Here is a 22,629-nt window from a genome sequence, read left to right as displayed (position 1 = left end):
AGTGGCACCACTCACCATCACCCGTAGAGATCCACTAGTAAAATTTTTGCTTCTTGTTCCACAACATTACATTCTGCTGGCCTAGAAGTCTCAGTTCCAGCGGGATGAATGTTACCACCAGGAGACACAACAATGATTTCATTAAACTGGAAATTAAGATTGCCATCTCAGGCTCCTCCTACCTCTAAGTCAACCGGCTAAGGAGTTAGTGTTGGCTGGGGTGACTGACTTAGCCTATCAAGATGAAATCAGTCTACTACTCCATAATGAAGGTAAGGAAGAATATGTGTGGAATACAGCAAATTCCTTAGGGTGTCTCTTAGTATTACCATGCCCTGGGATTAAGGTCAATAAAAAATGACAACAACCAGATCCAGGCAAGACTACAAATGGCCCAGACCCTTCAGGAATGAAGGTTTGGGACACTCCACCAGGTAGAAAACCATGATCTGCTAAGGTACTTGCTAGAGGCAAAGGGAAAACAGAATGGATCGTAGAAGAAGGTAGTCGTCAATACCAGCTACGACCATGTGATGAGTTGCAGAAACCAGGTTACTGTAATTGTCATGAGTATTTCCTCCTTATTTTGTTAAGAACATCTTTCTGCATGTATACACTTGTACTAAGAAAATATCTTCATTTTACTTCCTTTCTTTTTCCTGTATCATGTGACATAAGATTTAGTGGCTTACACCTGGGAGGTCAAGGTGGGCGGATCATGAGGTCAGGAGTTCAAGACCAGCCTGGCCAAGATGGCAAAACCCTGTCTCTACTAAAAATACAAAAATTAGCTAGGTGTGGTGGTGGGCACCTGTAATCCCAGCTACTTGGGAGGCTGAGGCAGAGAATTGCTTGAACACAGGAGGCGGAGGTTGCAGTGAGGCAAGATCGCACAATTGTACTCCAGCCTGGGTGACAGAGTGAGGCTCCATCTTAAAAAAAAGTATTTATTGACTTCATATCAGCATCTAAGTGTTGTTAACTTTATGTAGTAACATTTGGTTTGGGAATTGGTGCATTTCCGGTTGTATGAATGATAGTTGTATTATGTTCAGTGTAATTATGACATTATTGTCTGTATTTGGAGATTATGTATGATTTAAGGAGATGTGTATGGGTTCAAGTTGACAAGGTGTGGACTTATGATGGTTATTATTGAGTGTCAATTTGACTGTATTGAAGGATGCAAAGTGCTGTTCTTGGGTGTGTCTGTGAGGGTATTGCCAAAGAAGATTAACATTTGTGTCAGTGAACTGGAAGATGGAGACCCATCCTCAATCTGGGCAGGCACCATGTAATCATCATGCCAGCATGGCTAGGATGAAAGCTGGCAGAGGAACGTGGAAGGACTAGACTGGCTAAGTCTTATGGCCTCCATCTTTCTCCCATGATGGATGCTTCCTGCCCTCGAACATTGGACTCCAGTCCTTTAGCTTTTGGACTCTTGGACCTACACTAGTGGTTTGCCAGGGGCTCTTGGGCCTTTGACCACAGACTGAAGGCTGCACTGTCAGCTTCCCTATTTTTGAGGTTTTGGGACTCAGACTGGCTTCCTTGTTCCTCAGCTTGCAGATGACCTATTGTGGGACTTCACCTTGTGATGGTGTGAGTCAATACTCCTTAATAAACTCCTTTTCATATATACATCTATCCTATTAGTCCTGTCCCTCTAGATGACCCTAATACACCTAGGAAAGTGTTGATATTATTTATCAACAATAAATATTAATGGTGGAGTGAAAAAGCACTGAAATTAGGGTGAAGAGTCTCGATTCCTGCCACTCTCTAGCCTTGTGATCATAAGCAACTAAACTTAACCACTATAAACCTCATTTTTCCAGCAGAAAGAAGTGCTTTGTAAGGTCTAACTTCATGTCCTCAAAAAGCTGTTCTAGGGATAATTGAGAAAATGTGTAGGGTAACACATTATGAACCACAAGCATGACACATATTACCAAATTATCACCACTTAACACTTACCTTTATTTTCTAGAAGGAATGCCTCTAAGGCTTTTTAAAAAACAACACAGTATAGGAAAGGGAAGGGTAATAACTCATAAATGCTTAGCAGAAACTGAAATGAAAAATGCACCGAGCTTCATTAACAGCAAAGCGCAACATAATTCATGTGATGTCAGAGGCCTGGTGAACCTTTCTACTCCATCCAGAGGATATTTTATCTTTGCAGGCATTTGTACTTGCATTTTCAAGAAAGAAATAAGAGATTATCTTGATATCTTGTATGGCTAAATATGTTTTCCTCATCATTCTTACTGTAAAGGGCAATGTCTTGGTTTTTGTTTCGTTATTTGTTTTTCTCTCTCTCTTTTGCATACTCACTCTCTCCCCCTCTCTCCCTTCATTAAATAGTTCCCAGGCTTTAGGCCCGCCCATACAGATAGAACTGATATCCTTAGGCCAACAGAACAACGATAAACTAAGCCGATGCTATTGCTCTAATTTACCAGAAGCTTCTTTAAGAAATAAACGTAAAGTAGGGACTGAAGTATAATCCTACCATCTCATCAGCAATTGGCGCTGCAATACATCATCCTGGAAACAACTGGTAAACACAGTAAGCCCATTTCTGGGCTTTTAGAAAAACATTGCTCTCTTTTCTTTCCCCACCCAGTGTATTCCCAAGGACTTAATGCTGCACTCTGACCTAGCCCTCAATGATGGTTAAAATTGATTCCGAACCAAAGGTAAACAGGGTTCCTCTCCACGCCCTGGAGAGCTCCAGTCTGCAGAAAGCTAACGAAGCCCTTGAAGCAGTATCTTGTCTTCCACCCACACTTTATTGAAATGCTTTTGAGTCTTACTGTGTTGTAATTACATACTATAGAAAACTCCACCAACCTCTATTTCAAGGATTGGGCCCATGACTCTCACTAAAACATTTCAATTCCGTTTTCCAGAACATACCATTTCTAAATGCATCTGTGAGGGCCCTCCACAAGTATTTTCAGTCCACATTTCAGAAAACTTGAAAGTGATGCAGGTTCCTGAGTTAGTTGATGGTGGGTAAAGGGAATGCCATTATGAGTAGTGGAGGTTGTTTTCTTTTTTCTTGCCATATTCTCAGTGTAATATTTGATTCTTACAAAAGAAGTTTGATAACTGTATATTTTATAAAGCGTAATAAAAATAAGTGACTATTTTTCCAGCAACCTGTGTTTTGTTTTTTGTTTCGTTTTCGTTTCGTTTTTTGAGATGGAGTCTCGCTCTGTTGCCCAGGCTGGAGTGCAGTGGCACGATCTCAGCTCACTGCAAGCTCCGCCTCCCAGGTTCACACCATTTTCTTGCCTCAGCCTTCTTAGTAGTTTGGGACTACAGGTGCATGCCACCATGCCCAGCTAATTTTTATATTTTTAGTAGAGGCGGGGTTTTGCCATGTTGGCCAGGCTGGTCTTGATCTCCTGACCTCGTGATCTGCCCGCCTCAGCCTCCTGGGATTACAAGCGTGAGCCACCCCACCGTGCCTGGCCCTGGCTTTTTAATTAAAGTTGTTGATTTTAAAAAGGTTGACTTTATTAATATTTCTTTTATGGCTAATACTTTTGGTGCCATGTTGAAGACCTAATTCCTGGCCCTGAGATAGGTATTTTTCTATATTTTCCTATAAAAGTTTTAGTTTTGGCTCTCAATTAAGTCCAACATTCATCTGGAATTATTGTTTTTACATACAGTAAAGAAGGATTAAGTTTTTTTTCTATGTAGATATCAGTTGTGTCAGGACCATTAACTTACTAGTTCCTCTGTTCTCTTGTTGTCTCAATGCTCGTTCTGATATAGGTCAGTTTTTCATAAATGTAGAGGTTGGTTTCTGAACTGTATTTTCTATTTATTTAGTCAATGTGTTTATTTCTATGCCAATGCTATACTGTATTAATTATTATAGCTTTATGACTTTAGAACTGAATTATAGTTTTTTACCCCATCTCTCAACTTTAATTTTCATCTTCAAAGAGCATTTGATTATCTTTGGTACTTAGCCTTTTCCATATACATTTTAAATGAGCTAAATATATTGATTGGACATGCACTGAATTTATAGACCAATTTGTCAAGAATTGATGTATTTTCAATAGTAAATCTTCCTAACCATAAATATGGTATAGCTTTCTTTTTAATGTTTTATGATATTACTGTCTTCCAGTAGAGGTTCATACTTGTTTCTATAGAGCTCCTGCTATTTCCTTATTAAATTCATCCCAAAATACATGATAGTTTTGATTGCTACTATAAAAGGTATATAATTATAAATTAAATTATATAAAATTATATATGTATAATTATGTTTTGTATTTGTCATTCATATAAGTAGATTTGATCTTTGGTATATTGATTAATCCTTCTTGTAGACATTTGTTGGGATTGTATATTAGCAAAATAACAAAGGAAGTTCTTATCTAAGAATGTTTTAAATAGGAATATTAAGTCTGACTAAATTGTTCATGGTTTAAAAAAACTGGAATTTTTAATTTTATGGGATGCAGCTGCTAAAAGAAGGGCACGTAATCTCATGGGCTTTCTATCTCACGACTAACAAAATACAAAGTTGAGTAGCATCAAAACTAACATGGCTTCCTCTAAGCAAATTTTTATCACATGCATAGTTAGCAAACATCCATCACTCCAAAAATCAAAATAAATTGCAGCAAAGAAGGAGAATCCTTTTGAAGTTCCATGTGATAGTTCAGAGTCTTTCCAGTGATGAATGATGCTGTGTTTGTTTGTACCCATTTTTAGCTCGTATCCTTTGCTAGTCGTTAGCAAAAACTTCGTTAAGATCTATGATTCATGTGAGTCTGCTTTGACAATTCGGCTCTTCGTGGCACTTCTATCCACAAAGCAGATGAAACTGTAGCCCGATTATTTCAGAATGAATTAAAAAGACTGAAGAATATGGTCAATGCTTTGAAAGAGTTAATTGCACATTTCAGAAACAGAAAACTCAGAAATGATATGGTCAGGCAACAGAAAAAAAAAATACAAGAAATGAAACACTTTAGAACTGAATTTCTAAAAAAGGAAAAACATTCAGAACATAGACTTAATTATATAGGACACACAGCAGACAGACTCTGTGGACTGCACAGTGACAGAAATAAAGGATGTGAAGATAAAAATTAAAACAAAAGAAAGAAAGGATTTAAGAGAAAGTCATATAGAAGACAGGTAAACGGTATCCTTTGTATGTATGAATAGGCCCCTAAAGAAGAAAATCAAAGCAATGCAGCCAAACAAGTATTTATTTATTTATTTTTTATTGTACTTTAAGTTTTAGGGTACATGTGCACAATGGGCAGGTTTGTGGCATATGTATACATGTGCCATGTTGGTGTGCTGCACCCATTAACTCCTCATTTACATTAGGTATATCTCCTAATGCTATCCCTCCCCCCTTCCCCCCACTGCACAACAGTCCCCGGTGTGTGATGTTCCCCTTCCTGTGTCCATGTGTTCTCATTGTTCAATTCCCACCTATGAGTGAGAACATGCGGTGTTTGGTTTTTTGTCCTTGTGATAGTTTGCTGAGAATGATGGTTTCCAGCTTCATCCATGTCCCTACAAAGGACATGAACTCATCATTTCTTATGGCTGAATAGTATACCATGGTATATATGTGCCACATTTTCTTAATCCAGTCTATCGTTGTTGGACATTTGGGTTGGTTCCAAGTCTTTGCTATTGTGAATAGTGCCTCAATAAACATATGTGTGCATGTGTCTTTATAGTAGCATGATTTATAATCCTTTGGGTATATACCCAGTAATGGGATGGCTGGGTCAAATGGTATTTCTAGTTCTAGATCCCTGAGGAATCGCCACACTGACTTCCACAATGGTTGAAGTAGTTTACAGTCCCACCAACAGTGTAAAAGTGTTCCTATTTCTCCACATCCTCTCCAGCACCTGTTGTTCCCTGACTTTTTAATGATCGCCATTCTAACTGGTGTGAGATGGTATCTCATTATGGTTTTGATTTGCATTTCTCTGATGGCCAGTGATGATGAGCATTTTTTCATGTGTCTGTTGGCTGCATAAATGTCTTCTTTTTAGAAGTGTCTGTTCATATCCTTTGCCCACTTCTTGATGGTGTTGTTTCTTTTTCTTGTAAATTTGTTTGAGTTCTTTGTAGACTCTGGATATTAGCCCTTTGTCAGATGAGTAGATTGCAAAAATTTTCTCCCATTCTGTAGGTTGCCTGTTCACTCTGATGGTAGTTTCTTTTGCTCTGCAGAAGCTCTTTAGTTTAATTATATCCCATTTGTCAATTTTGGCTTTTGTTGCCATTGCATTTGGTGTTTTAGACATGAAGTCCTTGCCCACGCCTATGTCCTGAATGGTATTGCCTAGGTTTTCTTCTAGGGTTTTTATGGCTTTAGACCTAACATTTAAGTCTTTAATCGATCTTGAATTAATTTTTGTATAAGGTGTAAGGAAGGGATCCAGTTTCAGCTTTCTATATATGGCTAGCCAGTTTTCCCAGCACCAGTTATTAAATAGGGAATCCTTTCCCCATTTCTTGTTTTTGTCAGGTTTGTCAAAGATCAGATAGTTGTAGATATGTGGCATTATTTCTGAGGGCTCTGTTCTGTTCCATTGGTCTATATCTCTGTTTTGGTACCAGTACCATGCTGTTTTTGTTACTGTAGCCTTGTAGTATAGTTTGAAGTCAGGTAGCATGATGCCTCCAGCTTTGTTCTTTTGGCTTAGGATTGACTTGGTGATGCGGGCTCTTTTTTGGTTCCATGTGAACTTTATAGTAGTTTTTTCCAATTCTGTGAAGAAAGTCATTGTTAGCTTGATGGGGATGGCATTGAATCTATAAATTACCTTGGGCAGTATGGCCATTTTCATGATATTGATTCTTCCTACCCATGGGCATGGAATGTTGTTCCATTTGTTTGTATCCTCTTTTATTTCATTGAGCAGTGGTTTGTAGTTCTCCTTGAAGAGGTCCTTCACATCCCTTGTAAGTTGGATTCCTAGGTATTTTATTCTCTTTGAAGCAATTGTGAATGGGAGTTCACTCATGATTTGGCTCTGTGTTTGTCTGTTATTGGTGTATAAGAATGCTTGTGATTTTTGTACATTGATTTTGTATCCTGAGACTTTGCTGAAGTTGCTTATCAGCTTAAGTAGATTTTGCGCTGAGATGATGGGGTTTTCTAGATATACAATCATGTCATCTGCAAACAGGGACAATTTGACTTCCTCTTTTCCTAATTGAATACCCTTTATTTCCTTCTCCTGCCTGATTGCCCTGGCCAGAACTTCCAGCACTATGTTGAATAGGAGTGGTGAGAGAGGGCATCCCTGTCTTGTGCCAGTTTTCAAAGGGAATGCTTCCAGGTTTTGTCCATTCAGTATGATATTGGCTGTGGGTTTGTCATAGACAGCTCTTATTATTTTGAGATACAGCCCATCAATACCTAATTTATTGAGAGTTTTTAGCATGAAGGGTCATTGAATTTTGTCAAAGGCCTTTTCTGCATCTATTGAGATAATCATGTGGTTTTTGTCATTGGTTGTTTATATGCTGGATTACATTTATTGATTTGTGTATGTTGAACCAGCCTTGCATCCCAGGGATGAAGCCCACTTGATCATGGTGGATAAGCTTTTTGATATGCTGCTGGATTCGGTTTGCCAGTATTTTACTCAGGATTTTTGCATCCATGTTCATCAGGGATATTGGTCTAAAATTCTCTTTTTTTGTTGTGTCTCTGCCCGGCTTTGGTATCAGGATGATGCTGGCCTCATAAAATGAGTTAGGGAGGATTCCCTCTTTTTCTATTGATTGGAATAGTTTCAGAAGGAATGGTACCAGCTCCTCCTTGTACCTCTGGTAGAATTCATCTGTGAATCCATCTGGTCCTGGACTTTTTTTGGTTGGTAGGCTATTAATTATTGCCTCAACTTCAGAGCCTATTATTGGTCTATTCAGAGATTCAACTTCTTCCTGATTATGTGTCAAGGAATTTATCCATTTCTTCTAGATTTTCTAGTTTATTTGCATAGAGGTGTTTATAGTATTCTCTGATGGTAGTTTGTATTTCTGTGGGATCAGTGGTGATATCCCCTTTATCACTTTTTATTGCATCTATTTGATTCTTCTCTCTTTTCTTCTTTATTAGTCTTGCTAGCGGTCTATCAGTTTTGTTGATCTTTTCAAAAAACCAGCTCCTGGATTCATTCATTTTTTGAAGGGTTTTTTGTGTCTCTATCTCCTTCAGTTCTGCTCTGATCTTAGTCATTTCTTGCCTTCTGCTGGCTTTTGAATGTGTTTGCTCTTTCTTCTCTAGTTCTTTTCATTGTGATGTTAGGTGTCAATTTTAGATCTTTACTGCTTTCTCTTGTGGGCATTTAGTACTATAAAGTTCCCTCTACACAATGCTTTGAATGTGTCCCAGAGATTCTGGTATGTTGTGTCTTTGTTCTCATTGGTTTCAAAGAACATCTTTATGTCTGCCTTCATTTTGTTATGTACCCAGTAGTCATTCAGGAGCAGGTTGTTCAGTTTCCATGTAGTCGAGCGGTTTTCAGTGGGTCTCTTAATCCTAAGTTCTAGTTTGATTGCACTGTGGTCTGAGAGACAGTTTGTTATAATTTCTGTTCTTTTACATTTGCTGAGGAGAGCTTTACTTCCAACTATGTGGTCAATTTTGGAATATGTGTAGTGTGGTGCTGAGAAAAATGTATATTCTGTTGATTTGGGGTGGAGAGTTCTGTAGATGTCTATTAGGTCTGCTTGGTGTAGAGCTGAGTTCAATTCCTGGATATCCTTGTTAACTTTCTGTCTCATTGATCTGTCTAATGTTGACAGTGGGATGTTAAAGTCTCCCATTATTATTGTGTGGGAGCCTAAGTCTCTTTGTAGGTCTCTAAGGACTTGCTTTATGAATCTGGGTGCTCCTGTATTGGGTGCATATATATTTAGGATAGTTAGCTCTTCTTCTTGAATTGATCCCTTTACCATTATGTAATGGCCTTCTTTGTCTCTTTTGATCTTTGTTGGTTTAAAGTCTGTTTTATCAGAGACTAGGATTGCAAACCCTGCCTTTTTTTGTTTTCCATTTGCTTGATAGATCTTCCTCCATCCCTTTATTTTGAGCCCATGTGTGTCTCTGCATGTGAGATGGGTTTCTTGCATACAGCACACTGATGGGTCTTGACTCTTTATACAATTTGCCAGTCTGTGTCTTTTAATTGGAGCATTTAGCCCATTTACATTTAAGGTTAATATTGTTATGTGTGAATTTGATCCTTTCATTATGATGTTAGCTGGTTATTTTGCTTGTTAGTTGATGCAGTTTCTTCCTAGCCTCGATGGTCTTTACAATTTGGCATGTTTTTGCAGTGGCTGGTACCGGTTGTTCCTTTCCATGTTTAGTGCTTCCTTCGGGAGCTCTTGTAAGGCAGGCCTGGTGGTGACAAAATCTCTCAGCATTTGCTGTCTGTAAAGTATTTTATTTCTCCTTCACTTATGAAGCTTAGTTTGGCTGGATATGAAATTCTGGGTTGAAAATTCTTTTCTTTAAGAATGTTGAATATTGGCCCCACTCTCTTCTGGCTTGTAGAGTTTCTGCCAAGAGATCAGCTGTTAGTCTGATGGGCTTCCCTTTGTGGGTAACCCGACCTTTCTCTCTGGCTGCCCTTAACATTTTTTCCTTCATTTCAACTTTGGTGAATCTGACAATTATGTGTCTTGGAGTTGCTCTTCTCGAGGAGTATCTTTGTGGCATTCTCTGTATTTCCTGAATTTGAATGTTGGCCTGCCTTGCTAGATTGGGGAAGTTCTCCTGGATAATATCCTGCAGAGTGTTTTCCAACTTGGTTCCATTCTCCCCATCACTTTCAGGTACACCAATCAGATGGAGATTTGGTCTTGTCACATAGTCCCATATTTCTTGGAGGCTTTGTTTGTTTCTTTCTATTCTTTTTTCTCTAAACTTCTCTTCTCGCTTCATTTCATTCATTTGATCTTCCATCACTGATAACCTTTCTTCCAGTTGATCGAATCCGCTACTGAAGCTTGTACATTTGTCATGTAGTTCTCATGCTGTGGTTTTCAGCTCCATCAGGTCCTTTAAGGACTTCTCTGCATTGGTTAATCTAGTTAGCTATTCATCTAATGTTTTTTCAAGGTTTTTAACTTCTTTGCCATGGGTTCGAACTTCCTCCTTTACCTCAGAGAAGTTTGATCATCTGAAGCCTTCTTTTCTCAATTCCTCAAAGTCATTCTCCATCCAGCTTTGTTCTGTTGCTGGTGAGGAGCTGCATTCCTTTGGAGGAGGAGAGGCACTCTGATTTTTAGAATTTTCAGTTTTTCTGCTCTGTTTTTTCCCCATCTTCGTGGATTTATCTACCTTTGGTCTCTGATGATGGTGATGTACAGATGGGGTTTTGGTGTGGATGTCCTTTCTGTTTGTTAGTTTTCCTTCTAACAGACAGGACCCTCAGTTGCAGGTCTGTTGGAGTTTGCTGGAGGTCCACTCCAGACCCTGTTTGCCTGGGTATCAGCAGCAGAGGCTGCAGAACAGTGAATATTGGTGAACAGCAAATGTTGCTGCCTGATCGTTCTTCTGGAGGTTTTGTCTCAGAGGAGTACCTGGCTGTGTGAGATGTCAGTCTGCCCCTACTGGGGGGTGCCTCCCAGTTGGGCTACTCAGGGGTCAGGGACCCACTTCAGGAGGCAGTCTGTCCATTCTCAGATCTCAAGCTGCATGCTAGGAGAACCACTACTGTCTTCAAAGCTCTCAGACAGGGACATTCAAGTCTGCAGAGGTTTCTGCTGCCTTTTGTTTGGCCATGCCTTGCCCCCAGAGGTGGAGTCTACAGAGGCAGGCAGGCCTCCTTGAGCTGTGGTGGGCTCCACCCAGTTCAAGCTTCCTGGCTGCTTTGTTTACCTCCTCAAGCCTCAGAAATGGCAGATGTCCCTTCCCCCGCCTCGCTGCCACCTTGCAGTTTGATCTCAGACTGCTGTGCTAGCAATGAGTGAGGCTCTGTGGGTGTAGGACCCTCTGAGCCAGGCGCAGGGTACAATCTCCTGGTGTGCCATTTGCTTAGACCATCGGAGAAGCACAGTATTAGGGTGGGGGTGACCTGATTTTCCAGGTGCTGTCTGTCACCTCTTTCCTTGGCTAGGAAAGGGAGTTCCCTGACCCCTTGCACTTCCCGGGTGAGGTGATGCCTCGCCCTGCTTCAGCTCATGCTCGGTGCGGTGCACTCACTGTCCTGCACCCACTGTCCGACAGTCCCCAGTGAGATGAACCCGGTACCTCAGTTGGAAATGCAGAAATCATTCGTCTTCTGCATCGCTCACACTGGGAGCTGTAGACTGGAGCTGTTCCTATTCAGCTATCTTGGAACTGCCCCCTATTTATTTTTTTTGAGACGGAGTCTCACTCTGTCACCCAGGCTGGAGTGCAGTGGTGCGATCTCGGCTCAATGCAAGCTCCGCCTACTGGGTTCACACCATTCTCCTGCCTCAGCCTCCCAAGTAGCTGGGACTACAGGCACCTGCCACCACGCCTGGCTAATTTTTTGTATTTTTAGTAGAGACAGGGTTTCACCATGTTATCCAGGATGGTCTTGATCTGCTAACCTTGTGATCCACCCACCTTTGCCTCCCAAAGTGCTGGGATTACAGGCATGAGCCACCACACCCAGCCCCAAACAAGTATTTAAAACTATAAATCAAGAGAATCGAGAAGTCTGATTTGAGTCTACATATTCAAAAGACATTCTACGTACCTAGGAAAACGGACCTAAAATGTTCAATGCAGAGATATATCTTAATAAAAGTATTGCAATTTATGTTTATATTTAAAAATTGGACATTCAGACAAAAAGTCCAAATCACTAATGAGGGAAAGAAAATCAGACTGGCATCCAGCTTCTTGTGAGCAATATTTTGTATTACAAAACAATGAAACAATCACTTAAAAATACTTGAGAAAAAATGTAAGCCAGAGATTTTGTATGCAGCCAAATTTCTCAGCATAAAGGTCAGAGGAAAATAATTATAAACATTTTTAAACCAAAGAAAAGAGTTCTTATGAGCTTTTCCTGAAAATAAACAGAAAAAAAGCTCCAGACAACCAAAAACGATTAGAGAATCATCAGCATATAATCCAAAGCTGGACATTAAATATCTTTAATAACAGAACTAATGTCAAAAAATGGGGCTAGGGGCTAAAGAAATGTGCATATAAGTATTATAAGTTCTAACAATGTAGAAAAATATAAGTAATAAAAATAAGATGAGAGGCTGGCTGCTGTGGCTTACACCTGTAATCCCAGCACTTTGGGAGGATGATGGGGTGGATCACTTGAGGTCAGGAATTCGTGACCAGCCTGGCCAGCATGGGGAAACCCTGTCTCTACTAAAAATACAAAATTAGCCAGGTGTGGTGGCTGGTGCCTGTAATCCCAGCTACTTGGGAGGCTGAGGCAGGAGAATCACTGGAACCCGGGAGGCAGAAGTTGCAGTGAGTTGAGATAGTGCCATTGCACTCCAGCCTGGGCAACAAGAGCGAAACTCCATCTCAAAAAAAAAAAAAAAAGAGAAACGAATAGTCATGGAACTTATTATTAGCTTATAATTACCTCATAGGTATGTGCTGGAAGTAAATTGATATCATTTGATTTTGACAAACCAAGTAATAGAGGCTTAAGTATAATTAATATTACAAAGTTTAACACTGCATTATTACTAGTGACTAGGACTGGAGAGTGCTCAGGAATTGTTAAGTTACTAGATAATTTTACTACTGCTCATAGTAGAAAATGAATGCCTTATAAAGGAAGAGTTGACTAAGGTAGGCATAAATCTAACAACCAGAACAAAAATAAAAAATACCTGAAAGCAAAAGAAATTCAATAAATTGATAAATAGTAAATAAATCAGACAATTTAATATATAATAAATATAAAATAATAGAACAGATCTTGAATTAAACACAGCGTTGGTATCAATAAATATATATTTGCATAACTCATCTATTAAAAGTATTCTCAGATTGTCTAATAAGTAAAATCCAATTGCAGACTATGTAAAATAGAAACTGAAAGCAAAGCTCTTCTTGTGTTTAAAATAAAGATAGAAGAAAGATATATTAAGTAAGTGAAAATAAAAAGGAATCGAGAGTCATGATCTTGATATTAGATAGGGTAAAATTCAATCCTCCCAAAATATTAAATAAATCAATAGCTTTTTAACACAAAAGCCATAAGGCATAATAAAGACAAAGCAAACATAAATACTTATGCAGCAGATAATGGATCATTAGTTTTCATTAAGAAAAAAATTGTAAGAAGATAAATAGACATGGGCATAGCTAATATTTTACCTCCTGTCTTTATAAGGGTAAATAAACCTTCATTTCAAGTATACATGGAACATTTTTGAAAGCTGAAATTATATTAGACTACAAAAATATTCAGTAATAATTGTAATACAAGCAGTATTCTCTGATCCCAAGGCCAAAAGTATTTATAAACAGTAAAACAAAAAACACAAAAAATGCCCATCCAACCTGGAAATTAAACTGTCTATTAAACAACTCTTGAACGAGAGACAAAATACAACATGAAATTGCTGAATTTTTAGGAAATAATGATAATGAAAGTAAGATATATTAGAATCTATGGGGCCCAGCTAAAATAGTGCTTTGAGAAAATTCTGAGCATGTTACCTATATCATGAAATGAAAATAAATTAAGTATCAACTCAAAAAGCTAGAAAATGAACTAAAACATTAACTGATAGCAGAATGAAGGATTTAATAAAGCTAAAGGTATAACTTAATGAGTTAGAAAGCAGAAAACTAGTAGAACTAATAAAATAAACTTAAGCTAGTTCTTTGAGGAAAAAAATCAACAAAATAGAGGAACCACTAGCTGACCTAAGTTTCTAAAAGAAGTATAAATACACAAAATAAATTATAAGGTCAAAGTAACCATCAAACCAGAGAAAATTTTTTAAACATCATCAGAAATCATTTGTCCAACTCAATGTGACAAATCGGAATACCAAGAAGAAATGGATAACTTTAACAGAAGATTTGATGTACAATATCTGACTCCAGAAGGAATAGAAAGTCTAAGGAGACCAATTACTACAGAAGAAATAAAGTTTCCAGAGAGCTCACCTATAAGAAGTCACCATGTCCAGGTGCTTTCAAAGGCAGAATTCTACCAGTGTTTTACATCTTAAAGATCAAATAATCCCAATTCTACTTACACCTTCCAGGACATAGAAAAAAAAAAAAAAAGAAAAACTTCCAGACTATTTTTGTAATGAATGTTTAACACTGGTTAAAAAAAAAAAAAAAAGCGTAATGAAGACTACACACAAAGCACAAATTTGACACCAAACTTTCTTATGAATTTTGATGCAATAATGAAAATAACCTCATTCCTATTAGAAGTACTTAATAATTCAGAAATTCCTATAAACTTTGTAACATGAATGAATATTCAAGAATAAGGAAATGGTGCCTATTACTGCTACTATTTTTAGAAGACATTATAGGTGTCATCCAGTGCCACTAGCTAAGAAAAAATCTTTTAGACATTTAGGGATAGAAAGGAAAAGGTATAACAATCTCTATTTGCAGACAATATGATTGTATACTAGGAAACCCCATGGACTTCCTAGTATATTTATATATGTATTTATATGCGTATAAACATACATATAATGTGTATATATGTGTATATGTACACATATATGTATATTTATAGATACACATATAAATACATATATAAATACAACACATGTATATATTATATAATATATTAAAATATATTTACGTATTATAACTATATATTTATATCATATATATTTTATATACTTATATAATATATATATATATAAAATAGCTATAATTTTTTTTAACACTGCACGTGGCATCCAATAGGCACAAATATAAAAATTTGTGCAAAATATACATAAGGATACTTGAAAACACTTCTGAAAGACACAAAGAATATTTAACAAATGAAAAGGCACACCTCGGTCTTAGATATGAAGACTTAACATCATGAAGATGTCAGTACTTCCTAAGCCAATTTATATTTTACATAATTTAAATAAAACTATCAATAAATTTACTTATGGAATTAAACAAGTTAATTCTAAAGGTCACATAGAAAAAGAAACAAGGAAGAATCCATGGTAAAACTCTGAAAAATCAAAGGGCAATATTTAGTGGGATAGCATGGCCAGAATTAAAACAATGTGCACCTTCTATAAACAAGGCTACGTGATATTGATCCGTTAACAGATAAACAAATCTTAGTACAGAATTAACGTATTAGAAAAAGACAAGACTATAGAGAAATTTAGTGTGTAATTAAGGATAGATCTCAAATCACTTGAGAAATACTGACTTTTTAATAAATGGTGTTGAGACAACTGAATATACATTTGGAAAAGTATAAAAGTCATTCTTTATTGCATACTGTATATGAAGAGAAATTCCAAATTGACCCCTAATATGTAAGAGTAAAAATTACTAGAAGAAAATATAAGTGAATGTAATTATAACTTGGGGACACGGAAACTCTTTCTATGACCCCAACATATGTGACAGTGTTCTAGTAACATTTTATTTACAAAAATGTAAGGGAGTCATATTTGGTAAGCAGGCTAAAGTATGCCAACCCCTGCTATGAGGCTAACTTCCATTTGCAGAAACACTGAGGATAGAGGAACAAGTTAAATGACACTAGAAGGAAGCAATCAGATATATCCAGACAGCTACAAAACAACTGACCTAGTCTCCAGAGAAGCTGGAGAAAATAAATTAAGGGGAAATTGTTATAAATTCAAATAGACAGACATTAATGACCTAATGTCTAATATCTGGAACTTGTTTGGACTCTAAATTGAATAAATCAACTATAAACAGACATTTTTGATGTAGAAAAGAACTGGTTTTTAGATGATATCATGGAATTATTATAAGTTTATTTGGTATGAGAATGGCATTGTGATTATCAAGAAATTTTTTTTGTAAATCCCTACTGATGTATGATATTTAGGATTTGTCTTTAAAATGTTTTAGCCAAAAATAAACAAAGAAAAAGGACAAAAGGAAATGAGATTAACGGATTAAGCAATGGGGCAAAATTTTAATAACTACTGAATTTGGATTACGGGCAGATGAGATTTCTTTGTATTATTTTCCCATTATTTCAGTTTGAAAAATTCATATTTTGATTTAAAAAGTTCCCTTTGATGCTGTTGCTATCAAGAACTATAGCCCCACTCTTTTCCTCACTGACAAATACCTCAAAGAGCTGGTTTACAGTTCCTTTTTTCTAATATTCCATCCCCATTTTCTCTTTTATAAATTATACTTACATTTAACATATTATACTGCATTTTATTCCTCCTTCCTCTTTACTAAAAATGCTCCCTTTAGAAACAATGAGCTCCTGATGAACAAATCTTTAGTCGTTTTCTTCTTACTCCTGTCCATCTCTCTGGTATTTGGCCCAATTCACCATCCTTTTTCTTTTTCTTTCTTTTTTTTTTTTTTTTTGAGACAGAGTTTCACTCTTCTTGCCCAGGCTGGAATGCAATAGTGAGAACTTGGCTCACTGCAACCTCTGCCTCCCAGGTTCAAGCGAATCTCCTGCCTCAGCCTCCTGAGTAGCTGGGTTACAGGCATGCACCACCAAGCCCGGCTAATTTTTTATTTTTGTATTTTTAGTAGAGACAGGGTTTCTCCATGTTGGTCAGGCTGGTCTCGATCTCCTGACCTCAGGTGATCCGCCAGCCTCGGCCTCCCAAAGTGCTGAGATTACATGCGTAAGCCACTGCACCTGGCCCATCCTTTTTCTTTTGAAAGACGCCCTTCCTTTGGAACAAGGAACTTTGTACCTCTACTTCTCAAAAAACTGCCTTAACCCCAGGCTGGGACTATTTTTCTACCTAAAACCCTGAAAAGTCAGCCTTTTAAGAGGTCTTTCCTCAGGCCTTTGGATACCTTTTCTCTATTATCTTGTCTAGTCATCACATTCGTTCCACACTTTTAACTATGGAGATGGTTCTCAAATTTTTTATCTTCAGCTCTGATGTCTCTTCTGAGCTCCAAATTTCTGCCTGGAATAACCTTCAGGATATCCAGGATATCTTCCCTGCACTTTAAACCCAACATGTATAAGGAAAAACTCCTTGGAGTTGCTCAACATCTACCTCTCTCCTGTCCTCCTAATCTCCATCAATAGCATTGCCATCCTTTCAGTCGCCAATACCGCAAATCTGGAAATCTTCCTTTCCACACTCCAAGTCACACACACTCTGAATTAAGCACACTCTCAGGTTCTGCTTTCCTCAGAGGCTAAGGTGGCTCCACCCACAGGCCCAATGGCACACAGTAGTGATGCCTGTCATGACCACACTTGGAGATACATAACCCTTTTCTCTCAGGGGTCCGAAGTAGAAACCTAGTTTCCAGAGTGCCTGAGTATACTGAGCATGCAGTGTATTAGTCTATTTTCATGCTGCTGATAAACACATACATGAGACTGGGTAATTTATAAAGAAAAGAGGTTTAATGGACTTACAGTTCCACATGGCTGGGGAGGCCTCACAATCATGGCAGAAGATGAAGGAGGAGCAAAGGGATGTCTTGCATGGCAGCAGGCAAGAGAGAATGAGAGCCAATGAAAGGGAAAACCCCTTATAAAACCATCAGAGCTTGTGAGACTTATTCACTACCAGGAGAACATTATGGGAGAAACCACCCCCATGATTCAATTACCTCCCACCGGGTCCCTCCCACAACATGTGGGAAGTATGGGAGCTACAATTCAGGATGAGATTTGGGTGGGGACACAGCCAAACCATATCATGCAGTAAGCAGCACTCCCGTAACATCTAATCATGTTTGTTACATCCCCTTTTCTAATGATAAAGTCATGATGGATCTTAGAATTGGCACCATTGGAGAATGGTAAATAAGTAAGCAGGTTAAGAAATTGATTATCTGGTGTGGTGTAACAATCAAAGACATGGATAGTGTGTTTTCTACATCTCCTTTCTATTTGATAAAAGAACACACTGGGTGTATTAGTCAGGGTTCTCTAGAGGGACAGAACTAATAGGATATATATAAAGGGGAGTTTATTAAGCATTAACTTACATGATCAGAAGGTCCCACAATAGACTGTCTACAAGCTGAGCAGCAAGGAGAGCCAGTCCAAGTCACAAAACTGAAGATTTTGGAGTCCAATGTTCAAGGGCAGGAAGCATTCAGCACGGGAGAAAGATGTAGGCTGAGAGGCTAGGCCAGTTTCCCCTTTCACGTTTTTCTGCCTGCCTTATATTCTCTGGCAGTTGACTAGATCATGCCCACCAGATTAAGGGTGGGTGTGCCTTCCACAGCCCACTGACTCAAATATTAATCTCCTTTGGCAACACCCTCACAGACACACCCAGGATCAATACTTTGTATCCTTTAATCCAATCAAGTTGACACTCAGTCTTAACCATCACACAGGGAAAGAGCAAATAAGAGTATTAAATGACTTAATGAAGATCTCTAAAAGCATTAAAAGAAAAACTTCATCTTTCTTCTTATATTAGGAGCCCACAGGGAGAAATCAATTATACCAGGGTAGACATTAGAACTTAATTCTAGATCATTAAGGGCACATACCATGACACTAAAAATAAAAACAATTGCAAATTTTTAAAGAAACAGATATTGACAGACTAACTCCCTTTATTTGAAGCCAAACCTCTATCCACTCATCAAATTAAGAAATGATGGGCCGGGTGTGGTGGCTCACACCTGTAATCCCAGCACTTTGGGAGGCCAAGGAGTAGATCACTTGAGGCCAGGAGTTCCAGACCAGCCTGGCCAACATGGCAAAACCCCGTCTCTACTGAAAATGCAAAAATTAGCCAGGCATGATGGCGCATGCCTGTAATCCCAACTACTCTGTAGGCTGAGGCACAAGAATTGCTTGAACCCAGGAGGCGGAAATTGAAGTGAGCCAAGATTACACCACTGCACTCCTGTCTAGCTGACAGAGCAAGATCCTGTCTCAAAAAAACAAACAAAAACAAAAAAAAAGGAAAAAGGAAAAAATAAGAACTGTTGTCATAGGAAGAGATCCAAGCAGTGCTAACACATTGGCATTCGTAATATTTCAAAGATATACAAACTGGGCTCATCTACCTTGATAGACCCCTGCCAACATACTCTGCTTTCCCCCTGCCAGCTCAAAAGAACCAACATATGGAATGATCTTGCTTTTAGAGTTGTATATATTATAGTATGCTTCTAGGCAGGATAAATGGATAATAAGTCTAGTTATACTAAATACTCTGGCATGGCAATGTCAAGAGTGAATTCATGTATGCATACATGCATAAACCAGCGATTGGTTTTCACTCAGAATCCATAGCGTTTAGAAAGTGATGGAGGAAGATACACTAGATGTGAATGATGAGAGGCTGGTGAGGGCCTGCTTAGAATGTCCTGCTTTTGAGTAGATACATTTGTTTATTCATATTACACTACCACTCAATAGTAAACTCCTTGAGGGCAGGAGTGCCTCTTACACATCTCTTTTCTGTGTGTCCTCCAGTATCATACAGCGCCCTATGGATATGCTGGTACTTAGTAAATACCTGTTGAGCTGGGTTAAACTGAATCCTAACTAACACAAACTTGAAAGTGGCCAACCCCTCTTAAAGCTGGATTTTAGGGGCATCCCCCAAAACAAATGAGGATCTTTCTAACACCATCATGGACAGGTGGCGGTAATAAATACAGATGTCAGAGTGGAATTACTTGACTGTCCCTGCATAGTATATGTAACTTAAATATTATAAGAATATTTTTAAACTGTCAAAAATATTATTTTGATTATACTTTAATAAATTCAGTTAATAATAAATGGTGAATAAAACATAATGTGGTGTGTAAAAATGTTAAGAAGAGTCAAATTAACCTCCTACACAGGATTAATACTTTGGTTGGGCTCATGCCTTTCCCTCTGGAGTAACTTCACATTGAGTGGATCCTTACTGTTTACAGGTTTAAGTCTCTTAAGAATTTTGACTTATGGCTTAGCACATTTTATAATATAGTGCTGCTTAATTGCTTTTGTTTTTAAGGAGAAACTTTACTTTGATTTTTTTTTTACCTTTATTCCAATAGAACCCTTCTAAGCACTTTGATGATTGATAATCCTGTTGATCAAAGTGACTTTTCCTGGAATTCCAATATGTGTGCATATGTGTGTGCCTGTGTTTAACACCTTTTTTTGAGATATAGTTCAGGTATCATTGAATTGGCCCATTTAAAGTGCCCATTCAATTGATTTCTAGTCAAATGGATATTTTGATTTATCTTCAATAAGATGTGGCAATCCCAATGGCAGTTTGGCTTACTTCTCCTTTCTTTTGGTCTCAGTTTTTCTCCTTTACAGCTTACAGTTTCATATTCCCAGAATCAGGCAATAAACCAAAGACTTTTAAGAGTCAGTCAAGTGGCATCTGCAGCTGAGCAATTAAGGGCTCAGAACCAGAAAGAATCAATGGATCCACAGTCAAAATAGAAACTAGCAAAACTCTTTCCTACCTGTATTCTCACACGTTGAATGAAATATAGTTTAGAAGACAATCCAGAAGACAGTCCTATACATTAAAGTAGTTAAGTAAGTGTTGGCTTCCTTTTTTTTCTTTTTTTCACTCAATTCCATATGATAGAGTGAAAAAAAAATACCATGAACAAAGTTCTTGAGGTTTGAATGGAGACAAGAGGCACGCAAACCCTTCAAGGGCCCAGGGACTAAACAGTCCTGGAAAGCGATGGTGGAATCCAGTAAAGCTGACAGTATTCCTGAAGCTGTCCCCTGCCCACGACTGACTTTGCTGAAAAGATCACTCACCGCTCCTCCCATCCCCAAAACCTGCTCCTCCCACCCCCAAAACCTGCTCCCCCAGCTACTACAATGTGTGCGGTCCTCCTTTGAGTGTACCACCCATTTTTCAGAGGGGAGAATTTGAAGAGGGAATGTAAAGGGAGGTCCTACTCTTCATGCCCCAAAAACACATGTGGATGAATTCAACTCATTTCAGAACTTTTTTTTTATTATTCTTCCAAGTAAAAAATCTGCAAAGAATTTACCTGAAGTTTTACATGGGGAAAAAGATAGCTAATAAATATGTTACTGGAAGCATTGATTTTTTTGGCATATTTTTATTTGCATGTTTTTTTCTGCAATATTTACAATAAACAACCAAAAATGAAAGTGTTCTTGTTTGTAGAGAATGACTTTTTTTTTTTTCTATTTAAAATGAGTTTATCATCGGAAAACAGTCTGCTATTTAGTAGAAGAGGCAAATGTTCTTTCTGGTGCAGCAACCTGTTTTTCTCTTAAGGAGGAGAATTTATTCCTATTTTATGCCTGCAAGTAAAAGAACTTTCTGTTGTCCAATACTATTTCCTGCAGGCAGAGCCTCCTGATGCAGGAGTGATGGAAAGAACTAGAGCAACAACTCTCTGGCCAAAGGCTTAGTAGAGGGAATATTCTGCTTGTTGAATTGGTCCCTGCTTTTGAAATGGATGAATAGTTTTTTTCTCTGAGAGTAAATAGGAGTCAAGAGAGAGTGCTTTGGCTTCACTGAGAAATCCGCAAATATTTCTCAGAATTTGTTAGCATGGATGGCGCCAGTAAAACAGTTCCTTAGAAACTGGATCGTCTTACTGAACATGCAATTTACATTGTTTCTTCTAACACCATTTACTAACATCTCTAACATCTCTCTGAAAGCAAAGAGACCCCACAAGGAATGAGTAGGATGAACACTTTTGCTCCTGTTTTCAGTCTATATTTTTCCATTGTGAGCACTCAAGCAGGACTAAATGAAGAGAGGCATTCCTGGTAGACACAGAGGACATATTTTGTGTTTTCTAGTGCCAAAACACACCAAAGGATTAGGTGCTAGAATGGAAAACAAGTTTTCTCCATTTCCTGATTACTTTCACAGGCATTCTTAGTATCTTTAACTTTCCTCTTGTAAAATATACACACACATGGACACATACACCCCAAGAGAAATCACTGGGTTCTTTATTTATACCTTATAATAACCTTTATTTCTTGGTTTTCACAGGAAGAGATGACAGCATTAAGTATTTGGAACTCACTGCTGCAGGATACAGAGAACTGGAAATTGTGAGTAGGCTAAGCATGGCAAGGATAAAATTGGCCTATAAGCATATGACTACTAGGAAAGTTATAAACTAACAGAATCAATATATCATGGGTTGTCATCAGGAAGCCAATCAAGCAATCATTCTTTTTAAATGGAAGCAAGACAGGAAATATATCCTCTGCTCACAAAAGTGGGATGGCAGCAGGTTTTTTTACTCTTATAATCACCAAACCCCATTTGCCAATACTAACATTTAAGCAATTACAAGGAAAGACTAGGGTAAATTCTAGCATCCTCATGGTCTTATAAGGGACTTACAGGATAGTCTTATAAATGCCTAGATTTGCGAAGATTTGAGAGAACAAGACATCATTACAATCAATTGAAGATGAAATCCAGGCTCCAGTTAGCAACATTGGTAATCCACGG

At 38.0% G+C, this 22,629-nt stretch overlaps 1 protein-coding gene across 7 annotated transcripts in view; it reads right to left on the bottom strand.

The window, feature by feature from the left end:
- ESR1 (estrogen receptor 1) overlaps positions 1–22,629 on the bottom strand; it is a 445,612-nt gene that overhangs the window by 92,907 nt on the left and 330,076 nt on the right. The gene's annotated exons all lie outside the window — the stretch shown is intronic.

Source organism: Nomascus leucogenys, chromosome 3, assembly GCF_006542625.1.
Source record: "Nomascus leucogenys isolate Asia chromosome 3, Asia_NLE_v1, whole genome shotgun sequence".
Classification (NCBI taxonomy): Eukaryota; Metazoa; Chordata; class Mammalia; order Primates; family Hylobatidae; genus Nomascus; species Nomascus leucogenys.
This window is presented reverse-complemented; position numbering and strand designations above follow the sequence as displayed.